Below are 21,350 nucleotides of genomic sequence, written 5' to 3'. Positions count from 1 at the left end.
TGAAAATACTGTACAGAAGAGTTACAATCACATGAGCAAGGTAATGAGTACATTTCCTAACAAGCATTGTTGCTGCCTCCTCCTTTGTTTTTCCCCTACCATCCCTTCCCTCCCACCTCCACAACTATATTTCCCTCCCCTCCACCCACCTAAATTGTAAAGTTTGTCTTTTGAAATAGCATCTTATACATCTCATTGTTGCAATGGGTCCACCTGTATCCCTATTTAAGCAATTTGTTTTTTCCCTTCCGCTCCCCAAATTATACCAACATCAAATACAGTGAAAACAGGGGTTATATCGTGGGGGAGGGACATACAAAGCAACAAAAGAAATCTCGTGGTAGCAAGAAAGAGTGAGGACAGCTTTTAGATTTTAGAATTGGTAAAAGAGTATATTAAAGTCTATCTTTAATATTCAGAGGTAAACTATTCCTTCAACTAATGGAAACATGACCTATATTAGAATATAAAATGCAAAAAACAAAACGTTGAATGTGTCAATGAAAAGTGACAATGAAATCCTGTACAACAAATGCTTACAGATATACAATGCTTAGAGATGGAGCATTGTATGTTTGCACTTTTCTTACATTTTAGAAAAATAAAAGCATAGATCCATGCTTGTTGCAGCTTGGGACTAGAATTCAGTGTAAATTTCATCAGCTGACTTTTTTGGTGGGATTCTAAAAATGTATGTATGAGATATTACAGAACAAAACCAACCTTCAGAGGGGAAGGGAGGGAGAATGCAGTGAAGAATTTCCAATAACTAGTATATGTATGAACAAACAGGAACTGTCAGACAAGTTGATGTTAGGTGAAATGAACCCCAAGATAATAAAGATTCAAATGGTTTTATTTGTTTTCTTTCTTGCGTTTCCAACATATTTATAAGATGATTTTTTTGGTTGCTTTGTATGTACCTCCCCCATGATATAAGCTCTGTTTTTACTGTATTTGATGTTGATATAATTTTTGGAGGGGAAGGGAAAAAACAAATCATGGACCCATTGCAACAATGAGATGTACAAGATGTTATGTCAAAAAACGAACTTTACAACTTTGGCGGGGTGGGGGGCGAGGGGAGTGGGAGGATGGTGGTAGGGGGGTGTGGGACTCTGGGGGTGGAGAGGGGAAGGGATGGGAAGGGGAAACAAAGGAGGAAGCAACAATGTTTGATAAGAAATGTACTCACTATCTTGCCCATGTAATTGTAACCCCTCTGTATGGTATTTTCACAATAATAATAATAATAATAATAATAATAATCCCCTGTTGTTGAACCCTACTGCATTATTGGTGGGAGTGTAAACTTGTTCAACCACTTTGGAAAGTAGTATGGAGGCTCCTCAAAAGACTCCACATAGAGCTCCCCTATGACCCAGCAATCCCACTTTTAGGCATTTACCCAAATGATCACAAACAAAACTATACCAAAGCTACCAGCACAACTATGTTTATTGCAGTATTATTTACCATAGCTAAGATATGGAACCAACCCAGATGCCCCTCAGTAGATGAATTCATCAAGAAAATGTGGTATATATACACATTGAAATTCTATGCTTCCATCAGAAAGAATGACATTGCCCCATTTGTCAGGAAACAGAAAGACTTGGAAAAAGTTATATTAAATGAAGTTAGCCAGGCCCAAAGAAACATAGATCCCACGGTTTCCCTTATTTGCAATTACTAGTATATGTCTGAGATAAACAGAAAAGGTCAGATAAGTTGATGTTAGGCGAAATGAGCCCCAACATAAGGACTTAAATGTTTTTTTCTTGCTTGCTATTGTTTCTAACATATTTATAAAATGATTTCTTTGTTGCTTTGTATGTCCCTCCCCCACGGTATTACCCCTGTTCACTGTATTTGATGTTGATATAATTTGTGGAGGGGAATGGAAAAAACAAATTGTTTAAATAGGGATACAGGTGGACCCATTGCAACAATGAGATGTACAAGTTGTTATGTTGAAAAACGAACTTTACAACTTTGTGGGGGGGCGTGGGAAGGGATGGGAAAGGGAAACAAAGGAGGAGGCAACAATGGTTGATAAGAAATGTACTCATTACCTTGTCCATGTAATTGTAACCCCTCTGTATGGTATTTTCACAATTAAAAAAAAAATGAACTTTACAACTTTGGCTTGGGGGGAAGGAGGCAGGGGGCGGGGCACAGATGGGAAGGGAAAACAAAGGAGGAGGCAACAATGCTTGATAAGAAATATCCTCATTACCTTTATCATGTAATTGTAAACCCTCTGTATGGTATTTTCACAATAAAAAAACTTATTAATTAAAACAAATAATCCCCTGTTATCACCATATTTCATTGTGGTACACTATATCTTGTGTATACATTTATCTAATTTGAGGAAGAGAAGGAGAATAACAAAATACTGAAATAAGGACACAGGATGACCCATTGCAACAATGATGCTCACAGTATGTTGGAAATAGTGGGGGCGTTGTGGGGGAGGTGAGGGAGGGAAGGAATAGTAGGAGAAAAACAAAGGAGGGAGTAACAATTCTCAACAAGAAATGTACTCATTACCTTATTCATGTAACTGTAACCCCTCTGCACAGCATCTTTACAATAAAAAATTATATTAAAAAAGAATTCATTGTAGGGCAGGAAGTGTGGCTTAAAGGTTGAATGCTTGCATAAAGCATACATAAAGCCCTGGGTTCAATTCCTCAGTGCCACATAAACAGAAATAGCCAGAAATGGCACTGCAGCTCAAGTGGTAGAATGCTAGCCTTGAACAAAAGAAGTTCAGGGACAGTGCCCAGGCCCTGAGTTCAAGCCCATGGACTGGCAAAAAAAAATTAATTGTATATATCAGAAAATTAAGAAAAGTAAATGATGGTGTTGGTCAGTGTATTCATAAACTGCTTTGTTAAATGGAACCTCCTTCATACAACCACTTAAAGACAATATAAAAGTGAAAGGTAGAATAGTTCAAAGAGATCAAGAAATTTATTTCCGTTCATTAAGTGCTTGGTAGGAAAAATTAGAATAACACTTGATGGAATAAATATAACAATAATTACTTATGTTATTCTTAGGCACTTAGTGTTCATACACAGAGAAATTGGCTTTTTTGGCTTTGTTTTGTAATCTGATTTCATTTTGAGACTATACCTCTACATTTCATGTAATAATGTGAAAGATTTTTAAGTGAGGAAAAAAATCAGTTGAACTTAAAAACTTTTACCAATTAGCCACATAAACTTATCTATTGAAATAAATGTATTCAGAATATGTTGCATCAAAAAGTCAAAAGTTACACTAACACGGATTTTTTTGGTAAGCTGTGCCTAAAATAGCTTTAATCTTAAAGAGTTAGAACAAAGTGGAATGTAAAACATTCCATTTTCCTGAAAGTAAGCTAAGTAACAAAAATCTAGAGAAAGTCTACAAAAGATAAGAGTTAAATGCCTAAGAACCTGGATTGAATACCACACAGCCACACAAGGACAGCGGGTCTCCCTCACCAGGGCTGATTATAAGCAAGCAAAATTTTGCATTATTGAAAACACATACATACAATCTAACATGTTGCTGATTTGACTACTATTCCAGGATGTCTTAAATGTTTCAAGAATCAGTATTTATTGAATCATATGAGAGCAAGTAGGTTTGGAAGAGGCTACTCTAAAAGAAGCTGACAAAATTTTTAGAAACTAGATAAGCTGATCTTGGAGGAATTCAATCAACAGAGCAAATCTGCAATAGAGATGAATGCACCCCATTCTGAAATCGGATGACTATGTAGAATTTCACCCATGAGGAATCAAATCCAGGCTGTCAGGTTTTTATGGACAGGGTAACAATTTAACTTTGGGGGTGCTGATGCAGGTTACAACTTGAAACCTGGTCTGGTGAGAATCCTAGGGCCTTCATGTCTACCACTAAACACACCCTTATAGGACACATCGGAGCACAAGATAGCAGATAGCACATTGCTCCTCTTCACAAGATGCTGGTCTGAGTGACTAGTGCATGAAAATTGAGAAACAAACCAAGAAATGATGTGGCTTCTTTGTCAGGACCCTCAGGCGGTCTTTGGGAAGGAGCAATTGATATCTGAGCAGATGGAACTCATCTTCCTCCTCTGTAATGTTGTTACCCCAGAGGCCTTCAAAGTGGGACTGGATGTAGAGGTCCAAGGAGACAGTGATATGGAAGAACTTGAACCTGTGTAGATCAATATGTTCGTGTCTTCATTTTTAACAACAACAAAATCATATTTAAAACGTAGTTACAAATACAAGGTGATAGATTTTGGCTCTTTTTTAAAAAAAAATCAAAGCACCAATAATTTCAACCCAATTCCTGAAGGCATATTAATTTTTTCAACATGGATTTGTTAATTAATTTATTTTTAATGTAATTTAATTGTCAATATGATTACAGAGGGGTTACGGTTACACAGGGAAGGTAGTTAGTACATTACTTGTCATACTTGTTACCTCCATCCCTCATTTTCTCCCACTTTCCTTCTCCAATTCCCTCCCCCAGGTTGGACTGTTCATTTCCAACACAGGGTCTTGTGTATATCACTGTTGCATTGGTTCATGCTTTGTCCTTTGTCTCACCATCTTGTTGTTCCCCTTCCCTTCCCTAATTCGGATAAACATATATACCATGTGTTTATACATATATACCAGGGTACCAAAATCAAAGTGCCAACAGGGGATAAACCACCGGGGGAGTGCAAGAACACAAAAGAAAAAAATTACCTAGTGCATAAAAACAACAACAACAAAGAAAAACCTCTTGTTTCCATAGCTTGGAGTTAATTTTGTTCAGCATCATTTTATATGGTCATATGTTCTGGATTCAGCAAACCTCTCTGGGTTACTTCCTTATCTCTTTGAAACTGATCTACCAGTCATTCTGGCAGAGGAGCTGAAGTCTTTTCTGAGCAAGTGCTCCCCTGCTTTATCATGAGTGCTCCCAGCTCAGAGTCCTCCAAGCCTCCCAAATCCCCTAAGAAAGAAGCTGTTCTCCTCCACAGCCAGGTGAGGCTCTCCAGAAGGTTCTTCCGTGCCTTCGGTGTGAGTCTCCTTCCACTAACCCCACCAGTCCCTCAGCCCTCAGTCCTTACATCTGAATAACGCAAACTCACTGTTAAGAATATAAAATGATACTTATTGAAATGAACTCCAAGAAATGGAAACAAGAGATTCGTTTTAGTATACCATTTGCAGTTCTTTCTTTTTTCTTTCTTTCGTTTTATTCCCCTGTTGCCACTGTTTTGGAGTTCTGTACCCTTTGGCTTGTATATAAGTTTATCTGATTAAAGGAAGAGAAGGGGAATCACAGATGTGAGGGGACAAAGGGTAAACTGATGCAACAGTGATACTCACTAGCCTCTATGCTCGAAATGAGCTTTACAACTTGAGGCGGAGAGAAGAGCAGGAAAAAAATTAAGAAGAGATAACTGTTCAAAAACAAATGTAGCCAAGTACTGGTGGCTCACACCTGTAATCCTAACTACTCAGGGGGCTGAGATCTGAGGACTGAAGTTCAAAGCCAGTCTGGGCAGGAAAGTCCATGAGACTCTTATCTCTAGTTAACCACCAGAAAAACAGAAGTGGTGCTGTGCTCAAGTGGTAGAGTGATCGTCTTGAGCTGAAGAGCTGAGGGACAGCACCTTGACCCATTATTCAAGCCCCATCACCAACAACAAAAAAAGAAAAAAAATACTCATTACCTTACTTACATAACTGTAGCCCCTCTGTACATCTCCTGTACAATAAAATTAAAAGAAAAGAAAAAAACGACTAGAAAGAAAATACAGCATGAACACATGTAGAAAATATTTCTTTACAGAGTTACACTGTGTTTATTCATACATGTTGCATTATTACCAATATTAAAAAAATGCAAAAGTCGTAGGGGAAAAACAAAGGAGGAGGTAACAATGCTCGATAGGAAATGTACTTATTACCCTATTCAGGTAAATTTAACCCCTGTGCACAGTATTTTTACAATAATATTTATGGAAAATATATAAAAGAAAAATAAACTTTCTTCTATATAAAAATGCAAAAGTCAAATAGGTACAATCAAAACAAAGATTAACTTATTAATGATGAAGTAAATGTTTCGATGTACTATAGGCGAATGAATAGTTTTTATGTTAGGTGTTTCTATCACCTTAGTGGACTGCAAGTGTACAGCCTTTGTAATCACTTATCACGCATTCCCTGATTTCCCCTGAAAATTTTCCAGTCCTGGAAGCCATTCATGGTAAGTGCCCTATACACGTGCACCAATTTTATTTTATGTAGCATGCTGAGACTTTGCTTAGCACTACAGAACCTTTCAAGACTTGATTTACAGAAGGACACCACATTTTCCTTGTAATTGACTTCCCCTTTTAAGCTTGTTGTCAAGAGGTTAAAAAAAAAACCTAGCATATAGCTGACAGATAAAATAACTAGATGGAAACCTTTCAAAGTAGAGGTGGAGCTTATGTTAAATGAATAGATGAACATATTTAGTAAACCTGGAGTTTTGCATAAAACTCATTCACTGAGTTTTTGTTCATGTTGATGAATATCCGGACTGAACATTCTAAAAATGTAGGACTTTAAAAAATTTTTGCTCAGGTTGATGTTTCAATGACGTAGTTATAACTTCCACTCGTTCAGATTTTAAGCATTTTGATTTAAAAGGGAATTTTTGTGACAGAAAACAAGTAAATTACTTTGATAGTGTGTAGAAAGGGTGGAGACTGGCCGTTTCTTTGCATGAGGCAGTGCGGTTTGAATCTGCCTGAAGACTGCTGTCTGTAGACCCCTTCACTGTCCTTGCTGCTGACCTTGCGTCTTGAGTCAGTCCATGTCCATTAATCATAGCAATTTGTCCATATTGGAAAGAGTACCTGGAGTTGTCCTACCAGTCATTCCTTTGTTCCTCTTGAATAGTGTCAAATCTATGGCTATAGTGTCATGTCATGGCCATAGTTCCCACAATTCTACTGTAGCTGGGATGGTGGTGGAAGTCGTGCCTAATTGGGGGGAAGGGGAGTTCCTTTTTTTGTCTACAAATGAGAAACCTTCTTCCCATACTCATTGATTCTTGGAGAGACTCATCCAGAATTGTCTTCCCTAGTGGTGTATCAACTCCAACAAGCCAGAGTATGACTCCTCCTTTTCTTCTGGTTATTCTTGTCCTCTGGTTAGTAATGTATAGATAGGAAAGTAAGTTGAAACACAGCCAATACATTTTATTCTATAGTGAAGAAATGGGGTGAACTACAAGATACAGGCCTATTGCTTTAAGAAGTGAATTGAATAAAGCTTTAGCATGGAAGATGTGATGATTTAAAAACAATATGAAGTATTATAAAGTGTGAACACTGTCATTTCTTATTTTAGGAGGTAAAAAGCAAGAGAAAGGTGGGAAGTATATTATGACAGAGAGAACGTGGATAATATTAGGAATTCAGGTGTCTATAAATTTTGGAGGGCAGTAAAAGTCAAGAGGAATGATGCATGCTGGGTTTTATCTTCTTCAAGAATAAATCCATTATATGAATGAGACTAGAAGCACCACTGAGGATGTGATGGTGGGTGAAGATAGGCATTAACTCCATCAAGGAGGTTGACTCTGAAAGTGATGATTAGAAATATGGTGTTTTGAAGGGATATGAGAATTAATACTAATGACGCGTGGAGAGAAACAAATGGAAGAGGCAAGATGATGGGATCTGCCAGTAGAACAAGTGAACTAAGAATGTATTATAGAGAGGGCAGGCAGCCTCGTCACTGAAAAGAGAGCCAAGATCTCATTGCAAACTATGAACCTTAGCATTCAGAATTTATTTAATTATCGTAATTTTACTCACTACTATCATTGAGAGAAAGCTATAAATAAACATTAGGGTGACTCTAGGTGACTGGGTCATCTTAAGAATAACAGGAAAGATGCTTAACATTAGTGAAGATGAGTATTTTGAAATTGCTGCTTCTAATGTCTCATCATTAGATGAGATATAACTATTTATGTTCAGGATGATACATTTCTCAGAAAGAAAGTTAAGGAGAATTTCAGAAGGAAACATGTTTTAAAGGATTCTATACTACAATCGTGAAACATGCTCATTGGGTCCAAGTTCAAAGGCAATCTCATCATCTAACATGGAAATACTTAAACTCTCAAAGAGATTGTGTCTGCTGAAGAACACAGAGGTTAAAACTAAGAAGAAAATTTTTGTTAAAAGTCAAGAATTATTTTGTGTAGTCACAGTCACAATGATCATGATTTTAAGAAGGTTAAAAATGGTAGAAAACAAACACAGAAAGCATTGTTGCTTAGGGCATAGATGGTCAAGCATTAAAAGATAGAAAACCATCAATAGTGTCTTATAATAAGCTAGTCTATAATTTGCTGCTGGCTTTCACCTTGAAATGTGATCTGTAAAAGAACATATTACTTTGATTTTCATTACTTCAGCCAATCTAAAAAGTAAACACAAGCAGTTCAGGAGCTAAACTCTTGCATGTAATTCTGTAAAATATAAGAAATAAATTACTGTTGCACATTTTGCCCAACAAAGGCATAATATGACTGAAAGCAGGAGAAAATTTTCCACGAGTAGAAAGCTTACACTTATTATTTGACTTAAAATTTTACCTTAGCCAAGAATGGGAAACTGAGGCAATCAGTAATTAGAAACAAATCACTTTTGAAATGCCTTCAACACATATGCATTTATAACTACGTGTTATAACATTCTTGTTAAAAACATTAATGAGTCTTTGATTGCTTTATTAATCATATCCATTATCTCCTAAGTATTCAGCACTGAAGCAAACTACTCTTTGCTCCAATTAGAACAATAGTGAGAACATGGATAATGAGTTTGTCTCTTTTGTTCACTTAGTAGTAATTTTTAAGATCATGGCCATGGCTTTGACATTTGGAATGTTGACAAAATTATAATGGATTTTTAACATATGCACAATATGCCAAAAAATACAAATACAAAAAAATAACCCTGTCTCCTGGAAAAGGTATTATAAATTAAAAGTATTTTCTTTCTTAAAATTTGCATGTTTCCTTTTCAAACCTACGATGAATTGAAAGCTTTTGGTCATTTACTACAAAGGAAAAAAACAAAAAACACCTACTTCTTTTTATTGTTATGCTATTTCTTCTCCTCATTCACCTTTCACATTTTCTTAATTTCAGTATTCTAAGTTGTGTTCACATTTCATCCTTTCAGGCATGGTTTTCAGTGTTGTTGTATTTTTGTTGCTTTTTTGTATGTATGTTTCTTTTGCCAGTCTCAGGTGATATTTGGGGTCTGGCATTCACTATGGTTTCTTCTAGGCTCGTGCTCTAGAAGATTCACTTGATTCACACTACCATAGCAGCTTTTCATTAGTTAATAGAAGAAAAAAGCCCTTTAGACTTTTCTGCTGTCTGTTGTCTAACTTTGGTCCTTCAATTGCAAACACCTGAGTAATTAGGATTAGAGGTGTAAGCTCTTGGTGGCCACCTAAGAATAGACTCAATAAATACATTTTCTTGGTGGGATTATTTATCCTATTTTGATTTTTTGTTTTGCTTAATCATAACTAGATTCAAGCATGTCTTTTCGTGGAACTGTGAAATATTAACTCGACCAAATCATGTTTTTGAATAGAAAAATCATTAAGAGGAATTAAGGGAAAGGTGAAATGTTTTTCTATTAAGATACAAAGAGAAATGCTTTATAGATGGAAGCACTGTAGGTGTTTGAAGTACATTTCTCTTGTGGAGTTAGAAGTAAAGTAATATTTGAGCTGCAGTTAGTAACTCATACCTGTAATCCCAAGGCTGGTTCCACAGGAGGAAGAAATGGAATTACCATTGTTTGAGACCAGAAAGGTCAGAGTTAAGCCCCATCTCAACAAGGGCAAATGTGAGAAAATGAGTGAGAGGGTAACATTGTTACCTGCCTCCTGTAAATGTAAGGCCTCTTTACATCACCTTTACAATTAGGTGGGGGGGGATTGTGATTCACTCCTGCAATCCCAGCTCCCGGGACCTAGGTAGGAGGATTGCAGTCTTAGGTGGCCTCTAAGCCATCACATGAGACCTTTTCTGAAAGAATAAACCACAGAAGACTGATATATGGCTTAAGTAGATGATCTCTTGTCTAACAAGTGCAAGAACCTAAGTTCCAAAGCTAGTCACACTACTTTCCCACAATAAAAAGCAAATAAAATGATATTTGCCTATTATCTTTTGCCATTTTCATTACAGTGGGCTTGTGACATTTTGTCATTTCTGTTAATTGGAAAGTTTTGAGCATTATGCCTACAGTGAAGTAGGAGATGGTGTTTGATTCCTATGTATGCCTCATGTACATTGATCTCTTATGACAAGAAGCCACTAACAGGTACAAAGTGGGATTCAGAAGTGGAGTGAAGTACGTTTTGGGGAGCCAGCTATATTTTCTTAAGTGGAACTGACAACCCAGAGGCACCAAGAAGAGAAGGATCCCAGCTAATAAACAGAAGTTTGATGGCTGGAGGAGGAGAGAGGGCTAATAGAACAACATGAATAGCATGATAGTCTGGTAGGAGTGCAAGGTAATTATTTCTAAATTTCAGCAAAATACGTGTATCTTCTTGTGACTATGACAGTGGACTGGGTTACAGAGTTCTGTCCATTCTATTACCACACTTGTTCAGGTTCTCCTTGTTTTACAAATATATTCAGGCACACAAAGCTAATTAATGGCTCTGCAATTAATATCAAATGCTACACTGAATAATTCTGAACAATTTTCATCCCAGCAGGAAATTCTATTTTTTTTTGTAGGTCCTGGGGCTTGAACTCTGGGCCTGGGAGCTGTCTCTAAGCTCTTCAGCTCTAGGCCAGCACTCTACCACTGGAGCTACAGTGTCATGTCTGGTTTTCTGAGTGGTTTATTGGAGATAAGTGTCTCATGGACTTTCTTGCCCCGGGGTGGCTTTGCACTGCTATCCTCAGATCTCAGCCTCTTAAGTAGCTAGGATTACAAGGGTGAGCCACCAGCACCCCACTAAGCAGGACATTCTTTAGAAATGTTCAAAATAAATCTTTTGTTACATAATCTATACTGGTTCTTATAAATTCAAATAAAGAGAGAAAAGATTCACTTATAGATATAGATATGAGAAAAATTTACAGTTCGCCAAAAGAAATAAATGAACTTTATTTTCCATGTACATATAAACTTCTGTTCCCTCTGAAGCAGTGTTTCTTTGGAGATTAAGTAGTAATGAGAATTCTGCATTTCTAGTTTGTATGTTACAACTAATTAAATACTTAGTACCTTGGTTAAAAATAATATGTAATTAGCACACTAAAACTAATGAGGTGACATAACTTCTTTCTCAGTGGTTTCTCTTCAAAAAGTCATTCAAGAATTCTACTGCTTCTACTGGAATAATGGCTCAGCTTTTCTTTTTTTTTTTTTTTTTAAACTTGTCAGAACAGCCTAAAACTGAAATGAATGGATTCGTGTTACAAATATTTAATTAAAAACACAGTAACCAAGATGTAATTAATCTTGATTTATTACTATTGTTCTTCCTATATGTATTTTGGGGGAATGCAAGGTGAAAAGTGAAAAATAATTAAATAGGCAAAACAAAACAAAACACTTGCAAAATGATTCAATCATCATAGTCCAAAGAATGTGGCAGTAGTTCACTTGACTCATAAGAGAGTGAAAACACCCAAATCATAATGAGTTAAGGAAGATACATGGCCTAAATGAACTTCCTGTGAGACTTTTTTCTAATTTCATGTGAAATATTTTTCTCTCAGGATTCAGAAGATCAGAATCTACTGACAATTAATCATAAAATAGTAACGATGAGGGAAGAAATAAAGAATCTTTGCTAGCATTTACAAAATAAAACAAAAGACAGTTAAAAAAGATCGAATATAGTGAAACAGGGGTTATACTGTAGGGGGAAACATACAAAGAAACAAAAAATCACATGGTACATTATAAATGTGTTAGAAACAATAGCAAGCAAGAAAAAAAAGGTATTTATGTCCTTAACTTGAGGTTCATTTTGCTTAACATCATCTTATATGGTCATATGTACATAGTTTTTGATCTTTTCTACTTGTCCTACACATGTATTTGATGTCAGTGCCCTGAATCTTGTATATACACTTCTCTAATTTGGGGAGGGGAAGGGGAAAAAACAAAATGCTTAAATAAGGATACAGATTGACCCATTGTAATAATGAGATGTATAAGACACTATGTTGAAAATGAACTTTACAACTTCAGCGGCGGGGGGGGGGGGGCTCTGTAATTGTGGAGGTGGGAAGAAAGGGATGGTAGGGGAAAAAACAAAGGAGGAGGCAACAATGCTCAATAAGAAATGTACTCTGTACTCATTAACTTGCTCATGTAACTGAAACCCCTATGTACAGTATTTTTACAATAAAAAACATACAAAAAATCTAAGATGAAAAAGTCAACTAACATATGAATAAGATTATTTTCAAGACATCAACTTACAACAACTAAAATAATAAAATCTTTGAATATTAATTTAGATATTCACAGAGAAACTTTTGTGTAACATTTTAGACTATTTTATATGAAAACTACATATTAGATTACTATGCAGTTTAAAATACCACTATCATCACTCTTCAAAGATCCCAAAACTCCAGCACTCATGAATTTTAGACATAGCTCTTTAAAATTAATCATCTTTCCTGTAACTTGCTCAAAGTTTAGCACTCAGAAAACACTTCTATATATTTACTTGATGCATACATACACTTTTACTTCAAAGGGAATATTGAGAGTATATTATTATCTCCTTATGTACTGTGCAAGTTAAGTAAAAACAAGTCATTTTTTATGACTTTTGAGCATGAAAGAAAAAGAGATTCCTTTACTGGTACTTAGTATTAACCAGAACATTTATTTCCACTCCTGTGAAATAAATCCATGCAAAAATACGTAACCATCTACAGTTAATTCCCTTGGTTGACCCTCAGCAATGCATACCTTCATGACATGTATCTTGAATACTGAGGCAGAGTGGTGACTCCAATGTGTCCTGGTCCTCTCACTATATGATACTGAACTGTGAAAGGTGAAAGGAGGAAAGAGTATTTATAGAAAAAGCACACTTTTTTAGTACCCAAGAATTCCACAGATTACACCAAAGTACATATACATATATACACATATATATATATAACCACACATATATATGGACACATATGTTTTTATGAACATATATGTATATATACATATATATACAGACAGAAGGTCCTTTATATATTATTGTATCATCTTTTTCCAGTTTATTGCCACAAGTGATTATTTCCATCACTAAGTTTCAAGGATCAAACAGTATCGTTTATCATAGATTAATGAAATGGAGATTACAGATATCAATTTCTGCTATTTCTCATTAGTTGCCTTCTTGAGTTTTTGTATAGCTTTGTATTTTTAAACTCTTTGATTCCTGAAAGGATATGCCGATATTGTAACTTAAGAATATAATTACAACTTGTAGAAGGAAGATGCAAAGAAAAATGAAGAGTCCCTTTTTATTATAATTCGTATGGATCAAAAACATAGGAAGAAGCATGAACAAGCAACTCTTGGGAAGTTTGAACTCATGTTTTGTACTGAAGCCATTTCAGCCTCTTGGAATATGGGTGATTGCTTATAGATTAACTAATTACTGAAGTTGGAAAGTTTTAAAAGAAAATATTGAAATAAACCAAAAATATGTAGATTTGTTTGTTTGTTTTTAATTTCTTCCACTTTAAATAAAACTGTCATGCATTCTAATTATAATTGCAGTATTTCTCATGACAAGGAAGAGACACTTCATAGTTTCATTTTGGAAACACGACTTGTATAGAATACTAACATCAAAGACTATATATTCTTTCATCTGAAGTGTTAGAAATGCATTGGAATCATGCTCATTGAATGATGAAAGTCTGAAGAAGATAGCAGTTTGGAGACACGAGTTTGACTTTTACTCTGACTTTTATCTAATTAAATCTTGGCTACATTTTGTACTACTGCATCCCTTTCATATTTCATATGCAGAACTTAAGCCTCAAGTCAAAGTAAAACAACCTATTCAGTCCTTTGCATATGTGTTTTGAAGGTATTCTTATTTCCAAACACTTTACTTGAATATTACTTCAGGGAAAAACTGAGCTTAGTTATTCTTTTCAAGTGCAGTGAATTATGTGTTCTGGATTTACAATTCAGTTTTTCATTTTCTTGGTGTAAAAGTACTTTCATTATTGACCCAGAGGCACTTATACATTCGCTCTACATCCTAATCCTTTTAGAATCTCCAGTAAATCCCATAGCTAAATGTTGGGTGAAAGAATGGAGGAAAACACTTTTGCATGTCCCCAGGAAGTCTGGAGTTATCAACACATATCATGATAAGTCAGCTCATTCATGTGACACAGAAGAGAAAATTAGAACAATGTCATTTCTCCTCCTGCATTTCACCAGACTTCACAGTCTTTTATATTCCTCTCATGATTTGTGTTTCTGGTCCAAACTCCATCTGTCATGGTTGATTCCTCTGAAGCAACTTCCTAAGAGACATGATGAGAAATAGCTATCCAAAATCTATAGATGCTCAGGGTCATGATCACATATGGCATTCCCTTATTGCAGACTTGTCTGTTCTCACTTTTCCTCCCAGAATTTAACCAAATGATAATTAGGGTGATGAATTTTGCAGGTACCTCCCTACTGACTTAACCTGATAATTTGCTAGTGATATTTTAACTGAACTTTCAGAGCACAGATTTCACAAACTGAAGGCTTCATAAAGAGATCTTAGCAACAGAACACTCAGATCTGTGAAACTAAATTGGATGAGTTCTGTCTTTTATGGAGACCTCAAGCCATTTAGGAGCCTGAGGATGACGGATTTTGGCCTTGGAGCTTTACAGACACACACTTGAAAAGGAGCTACAATCTCATTTCCATGATAAGGAACTACACAGGGATTAATTCATCTCCTAAGGAAAGAGAATAGGAATGTGTTCTTGAGAAAGAAAACCACGTTAAAGGAAGGCATAGCTCAGTGGTGAAGCATTTGCTAAGGACACAAGGCCTTTGGTTCCACCTTCCCTTCCAAAAAGAGAAAGCGAAAGATAGACAGAGGGAGAGAAAGGGAGAGGGAATGAAAGGAAGACAGGAAAGCATTCAAGCAGGCAGTCGTTACTTCTGGTAGAAATCTCAGCAATGAAGCAGTGAGTCATCTCAATTTCAATTTTAGAAATTTTTACAATGCCACTTGACAAAGCTGAAGTTAGAGGGCACTTGACCACTTTTCCTTATAAATCTACTGAAAGCCAGCAAGAACAACAACTAACAACTGTTGGCTTGTCGTAAAGGAAGCCTTTTGAATGTTTTCGAAGTCAATAGTTGTTTAGAAAATACAAGGGAGAAATTAAAAAGAAAAATAGACTACATGACAATTGGTTTCCTCCAAAAGAAAAGCAAGATTAAAATCTGACATAATTTACATAAGTTTCCAAGTGCCTATAATGTTTTATAATGGTATAAGATTCACAGTTGGTCACATTTATACATCATTACTTAAGATATAGCTTTGCAGTATGATTGTGTAGTATGTTTTATTGTGCAAGAATTAGGTGTGTCATATTTGAACACACTAAGTATTCTCACATACAACTGGGTGAATGACTCTAATTTAAGAAATTCTAATTTTAAATTAAATGTATTTATATTAATATATTGAACTTTCTTTACTGCTGCCATGTGTAAATAATAATAATATCAACTTTTAATTAAATTCTTATTAACTTTTTGATAAACTAATATTCTGCCATTGGCAATTTTTCCAATGTGCTTTGCATATTTTGGAAAAAGGATTACTTTGTGTAATAAATTAGGAAGTTGTTCATTCCTACTAGGACTTGATAGTACTTCAGCTTTAAAGAAATCAGATGGCACAAATTGAAGTTAACAGAACATATTTGTCACTAAACATATTGATTAAGTGACTCATTAATTAGGTAAACAAATACTACCATATGCTTTCTTGTATTTTCTTTGCTACATGACTCCACCTTAACTGCTGTATTTGGTGGAGTTAATGTTAATGTTAATTCTGATTTTTCTTCCTCATTATCTTTCTTTATTACACCAGAATATTCAGGAGCCTAAAAGACTAAGTGTACTTCTTCCAGCTGGTAGTGTGAACATATCACTTATTTGTAGCTTTACTTTCTCCATTTGAAATTTGTGTTTATCATTTGTTCCTTACATTGTACGTTATGTTTTAGTGTAGACCATTTGTAAAATTCTAAGTTTTTAGACAGTGTTATACCTCATTTCACATTTAACGAGCTGAATGCCATTAGATGAAATATGAAAATCATATCCAGTAGTTTTTATTATTTTTTATGTTCTAGAAAGATAATCCTGTTTAGTTACTTCACAACCTCAAACTACTTTATTATTAAAAGTATAATTACTATTTTAAAATCTCTGGGACTAGCATAAGGAGCAAAGGAATTCATCAAGTGTATAAAGTGATTACAGGAAGAAAACTAGGACAAATATAGTTTAATTAATAAATAGATATAAAGAAACACTAAGCAAACTGTTGGTGATAGCAATAGTCTTTTCCTCTGCTTCTGTTCATGGTAAGGCTGGCCTTCAGAGCACTAAAGAATATATCTTGGCACCCTGTCAGTAAAATACTCTTGTCATGGCATCGCTGGTTACAGGAAAAGGCTGGACTTCACTTTGATACCATTACCATGGAGCTGTATCCTTGCAGAATCTGACATCATTAAAAAACTGAATCGAAGTTAGATTTCACTACATATTTGTAATTCTTCAACCTTTAGCAACCAGGATAGTAGGAGGTCTTGACTATGTTCTTTAGGTTGTTCTTAGTTTTGTGCTTAAAAAGTTTCATAAATAGCCCCAGTGGCTTATGCCTGTAATCCTAGCTACTTAGGTTCAAAGCCAGCCCTGGCTGAAGTACTTATGTCCAATAAACTATTCAGAAAAAGCCAGAAGTGCTGCTGTAGCTCAAGTGGTAGTGCTCTAGCCCTAAGCACAGAGAGGCTCGGGGACTGGGCTGGAGTTCAAGATAAAAAATAAATAATTGAAAAGAAATAACAGTAGCAGAATAGTCTTGTTATGCTCATTTTAAGTAATACTTGTCTAGCTGATTATCTCAGAAACAATAAGTGCAAAGAAATATGAATCTGCTTAACTGTTGGGTTTGTTTTACTGTGATTCTTACAAAATAAATATTACAAAAATATTTGTTAAAAATAACTTACTTATTAAAAATATCTATGAAGGTAACAATCATAGATACTTACAATATAGCAGTGGAAGGTAACAATCATAGATACTTACAATATAGCAGTGGACTAAATGGGTCATAGATGCTTACAATATAGCAGTGGACTAAATGGGTGAAGAGATCCTTGCCCTTGTCTTTAGTGGTTTGGGCAGAAAAACACCTTATTTGCTTTTGTAAGACTTTATGTTGTTTTAAGATTATGTGGTTGTGTTCTGCTGAGAGTAAAATAAAATGAGGAGGAGATAAAGGTTTCCATAGGTCTAGGATGGACAAATTCAGTTTCTTATAGGATGAGACCACAAAACTTTTGCGGAAACAATAGCATTTGTACTTATAATTTTATAGACAAGGAACAAGATTACAAGGAAGGGAAAATTGAACTGTGCATATGGCTTGCTACATTTAAGGGTGAGCAATGAAGTTCTAGGAAGCCAATTTGATCCACAAAACAGTGAAACAAATATGTTAATAAGAGTTGATGACACATAACAAATTGTCAATACATTTATTTATGTATCTGTAGTCTCTCCTTTAGGGTCTGAGTTCCAAACACAATAAAACAAGAGTGATTCATGTTTGTACCAACAAAGTACAGAACAGTGACTGTAGGTGGAAAGTGTTGTTGACTTGAAGTCAGTGTGAAATCTGTAAGGATACAGACTTCATTGTTCAGAAGGACACAGCTAAGAGACACAGAGGAAAACAAGGCACTACTTTTTTTTTTCTCTTCAAGAGGAGACATTGTATTTGTTGCCTACTGCTGTGTAACAATTTCCAGGCATCAGATAGCTTTTAACAATAACAATTTGTTTTCTCACTTCTAGAAGGTATGAATTTGAAATCCCAATGTTCAAAGGTCCATTCTTCCCTTGAAAACTATCAATTCTGTTTCTTCCAGTTTCTAGAGCTGCCCAATTCCTATTGGCTTGTGATATCTCTGCCTTCTGGGTCATACTGAATTCTCTTCTTAATGTGTCTCTCTTCCAAAAATCTGTTTCAGCCTTTGTTTTATAAGGATTTTATTCAATGCCCACCTCAACACATTGACATAAACTCTTCCTGGGAAAACCTTGAACCTATCACCTGTAGGCTAACACTCACAATCCTGGGGATTAAAATATAGACCTGTCGTTTATTTTAAATTTTACTTTTCTCTTTAAGTAGTTGTACAAAGCTTTTACCATTCGCAAAAACAGTTTATGAATTCAATGAATCTTGATCAATGCTCTGCCTTTCATCCTTCTCCCCCAGCCCTCCCAGCTTCACACCTTCCTTCAATTTTCTTAATTTTATAGAATATGCATTGAATTATATAATCACATTTCCCTCTTCCCATCTTGTTTTTGATGGGGATTTAACTTCTAAGCCACTACCTCCAAGTATTCATTTTGAATACTTGAGATATTGAATGTTCTTGAGATAGGAGCTGGGAAGAAAGGGGTGTGACAATAGGATCTGGGCATCTTGGTTGAAGCAGGGAAGGACATAATCCTCTAATGTAGAAGAAGCTGTGGCATGCAGCCTGTGTCACTGAAAGAAGTTATAATAAGAAGCATTAGAAGTGCAGAGATTGTGTCCATTGCTATAATAGTCTTCTATCGTTGCTCAATAGCTTACTGTACTATCTGTTACTTCCTCATATGGAAGAAAAATGGGAGAGTCTGAGCATAGCAGAGGTCTGTGCCATACAGTTGTTTGATGTTCGTATATATGATGCTCTGCCGTTGTCAGAGTGCAGTGCCCGATATCAGTTTGGCCGATAGCATCTGGCTTCTAAATAAAAGGCAATCGAGAAGATGGAGGATTGCTCAAAGTGTTTAAAGCACAAGATCTAGGGATAGTGTACAGTACTTTAGCATTTTTCCATTAGCCCAAATTCATATAGGTTTGGAGGAAGAGCTCAAAATCCGTAACTGTTTGGATAAAATGTAATTTTTTTTTCTGCCACTTAGGTATAGTAGAATGTGTTATTGGGTGAACAAGTGCAATATTAATTTTGGTTACTTGAAGTGAATGCAAGGCCAAGCTTCTAACATCAAAGTCTGAACAGTATTGAGCATAGAAAAGAACATGTCTACAACATGCAAGAGTGTTTTATAATCCATGTTTGGAACATTTGCCTTACACAATTGCTCCTTTAGCCATGTTAGTTTTCATTGGTTTGCTTGCCTCAGAGTAGAAGAGTTGATAAGCTCCTTACATACAAATAATTGATTTTCTTGTCATTTTCTCAAAATTTAAAATAAGATTTGTTGGTGTCAAAGTTTATTGATAGTATTTGCAGTAGTTTTTTTTTTTTTACTGTACAATGTACTGATATAAAACTATAGAACCATTGTTTTCCTGACTTTGCCCAGCAATCTTGGATTATTAGTGGTAACAGAATTTTTACATTTTAACATGATTAATCTGAAAACCAAGTGTGAGTCACAAGGTGCTTTGAAAAAAATTAAATCTGAAAACCAAGTGTGAGTCACAATGTACTTTGAAAAAAATTACTATATTCCTTTTCTTTTATGATTGATTATTTATTTTTGTTCACTTAGAATGTTTCTGCTTTTGGAGAAGGCAATAGATCCCATTCCAGTACCAATTTTGGTCCTGTTAGAATTTTTCAGTTTAAGTCTTTCATGCCTGCTGGTGATTGATTTTTAACAGCATTTGCTTTTAGTATATTGTTGAATACCTATGAAACAGTGCTTTTGTACTCTCACACTTGTACCTCCAGAAAACAGCTACATTGCAAAAACTGTATTCACATACTTAGAAATGATCAGTAGCAATGGGTTCATTTTATATTTAGTGTCTGTAAAAATTTGCTTTTCTTAATGCAGCAATTCTTTAAGAAAGAACACATTCTCCATGTGAACAAATTAGTTGGTGTTTTAATTTACTCCTTTAATAAAAAAAGTGCTATTTACAGCATTACCCTCAATTGGATAACATCTCTAAATCATTTAATGTGAGATGCTCTCACATTTATAAAAATAATTTTGCCTTATTTGGAGCGGAGAATTGATTAAACCCGAGATAAATCAAAACTTACTTCAGTTTGCAGCAAGACTCTGAAGGGATTCTGACAATCTTCATTCCCTCATCTCCTTTCTAATGTGTGCAAATTGTTCCCACAGAAATTCAATAAAATACAGAATCTTGAATGTATATCCATAAACAGAATTTGCTTTATGAAGGTATTCTTTTGAGCAATAAGAGATTGTTTTTTCTGAGATACCAAAGCATAATTAAGGATAATTTAACCCTTAAATTTTATTAACATTGAAGTTAATGTAACATACACTACAATTAGGTAAAATAAATTAATTTGTCATTAATTTAATTATATTTTTATGTATGTAAATATTTAAGTAGTTGTGCAAAGGAGTTGCCAGCATATGAAATAGGATTGTTGAAAATTATTTCATCTTTAATTCTAAACTTTGTGTCAATGGAAATGGATTTTTCAAGTATTTCACAGAGTAGAAAATAGGTTAAGAAGCATGAATCCTCTCTGAAGGTTTCCTGATATTCTTTCTCTGGGATTCTCAGTGCTTCTATTCTGGCAACAAATATTATTTATAGGCCATGTTTTATCTAGTGCTAGATTTTGATTTGGTCAAAGCAAGTTTTTTTTCTTTCTTTTCTCTCAAGGGCTTATCAGTAGATTTGAAGGTGAAGTTTTTAGTTTTGTGTTATGAAGTCTGTTGAAAAGTGCACACCAGTGTACCCAGTGAGTCAACTGTTTCTTCCCAGAATGCCCCAAGTGTACCATTTTGTTTAAAATCCTGGTAGATTCCATTCTCTAAGCATTTCTTTCGTCTTGTCTGCAGGTGGTTATTCAACTACTTGTTGCCACTTAACGGTGGATGGACATCCTGCCAGCTTCTATTCTTAATATAGGCCTGATCCAGCAGAGTTTTATTGAATAGACTTGATTAGACACAACTCAGCAAGCAGTCTAAGACAGTCTTGTTG

At 35.2% G+C, this 21,350-nt stretch overlaps 1 protein-coding gene across 1 annotated transcript in view; it reads left to right on the top strand.

Moving 5' to 3' along the window:
• Positions 1 to 21,350, top strand: part of Galntl6 (polypeptide N-acetylgalactosaminyltransferase like 6) — an 847,322-nt gene that overhangs the window by 59,371 nt on the left and 766,601 nt on the right. The window lies entirely within an intron of this gene.

This window comes from Dipodomys merriami, unplaced genomic scaffold, assembly GCF_024711535.1.
Source record: "Dipodomys merriami isolate MVZ:Mamm:240054 unplaced genomic scaffold, mDipMer1.0.p SCAF_12, whole genome shotgun sequence".
Classification (NCBI taxonomy): Eukaryota; Metazoa; Chordata; class Mammalia; order Rodentia; family Heteromyidae; genus Dipodomys; species Dipodomys merriami.
The sequence above is the reverse complement of the archived record's forward strand: the minus strand, read 5'-3'. Positions and strand labels throughout refer to the sequence as shown.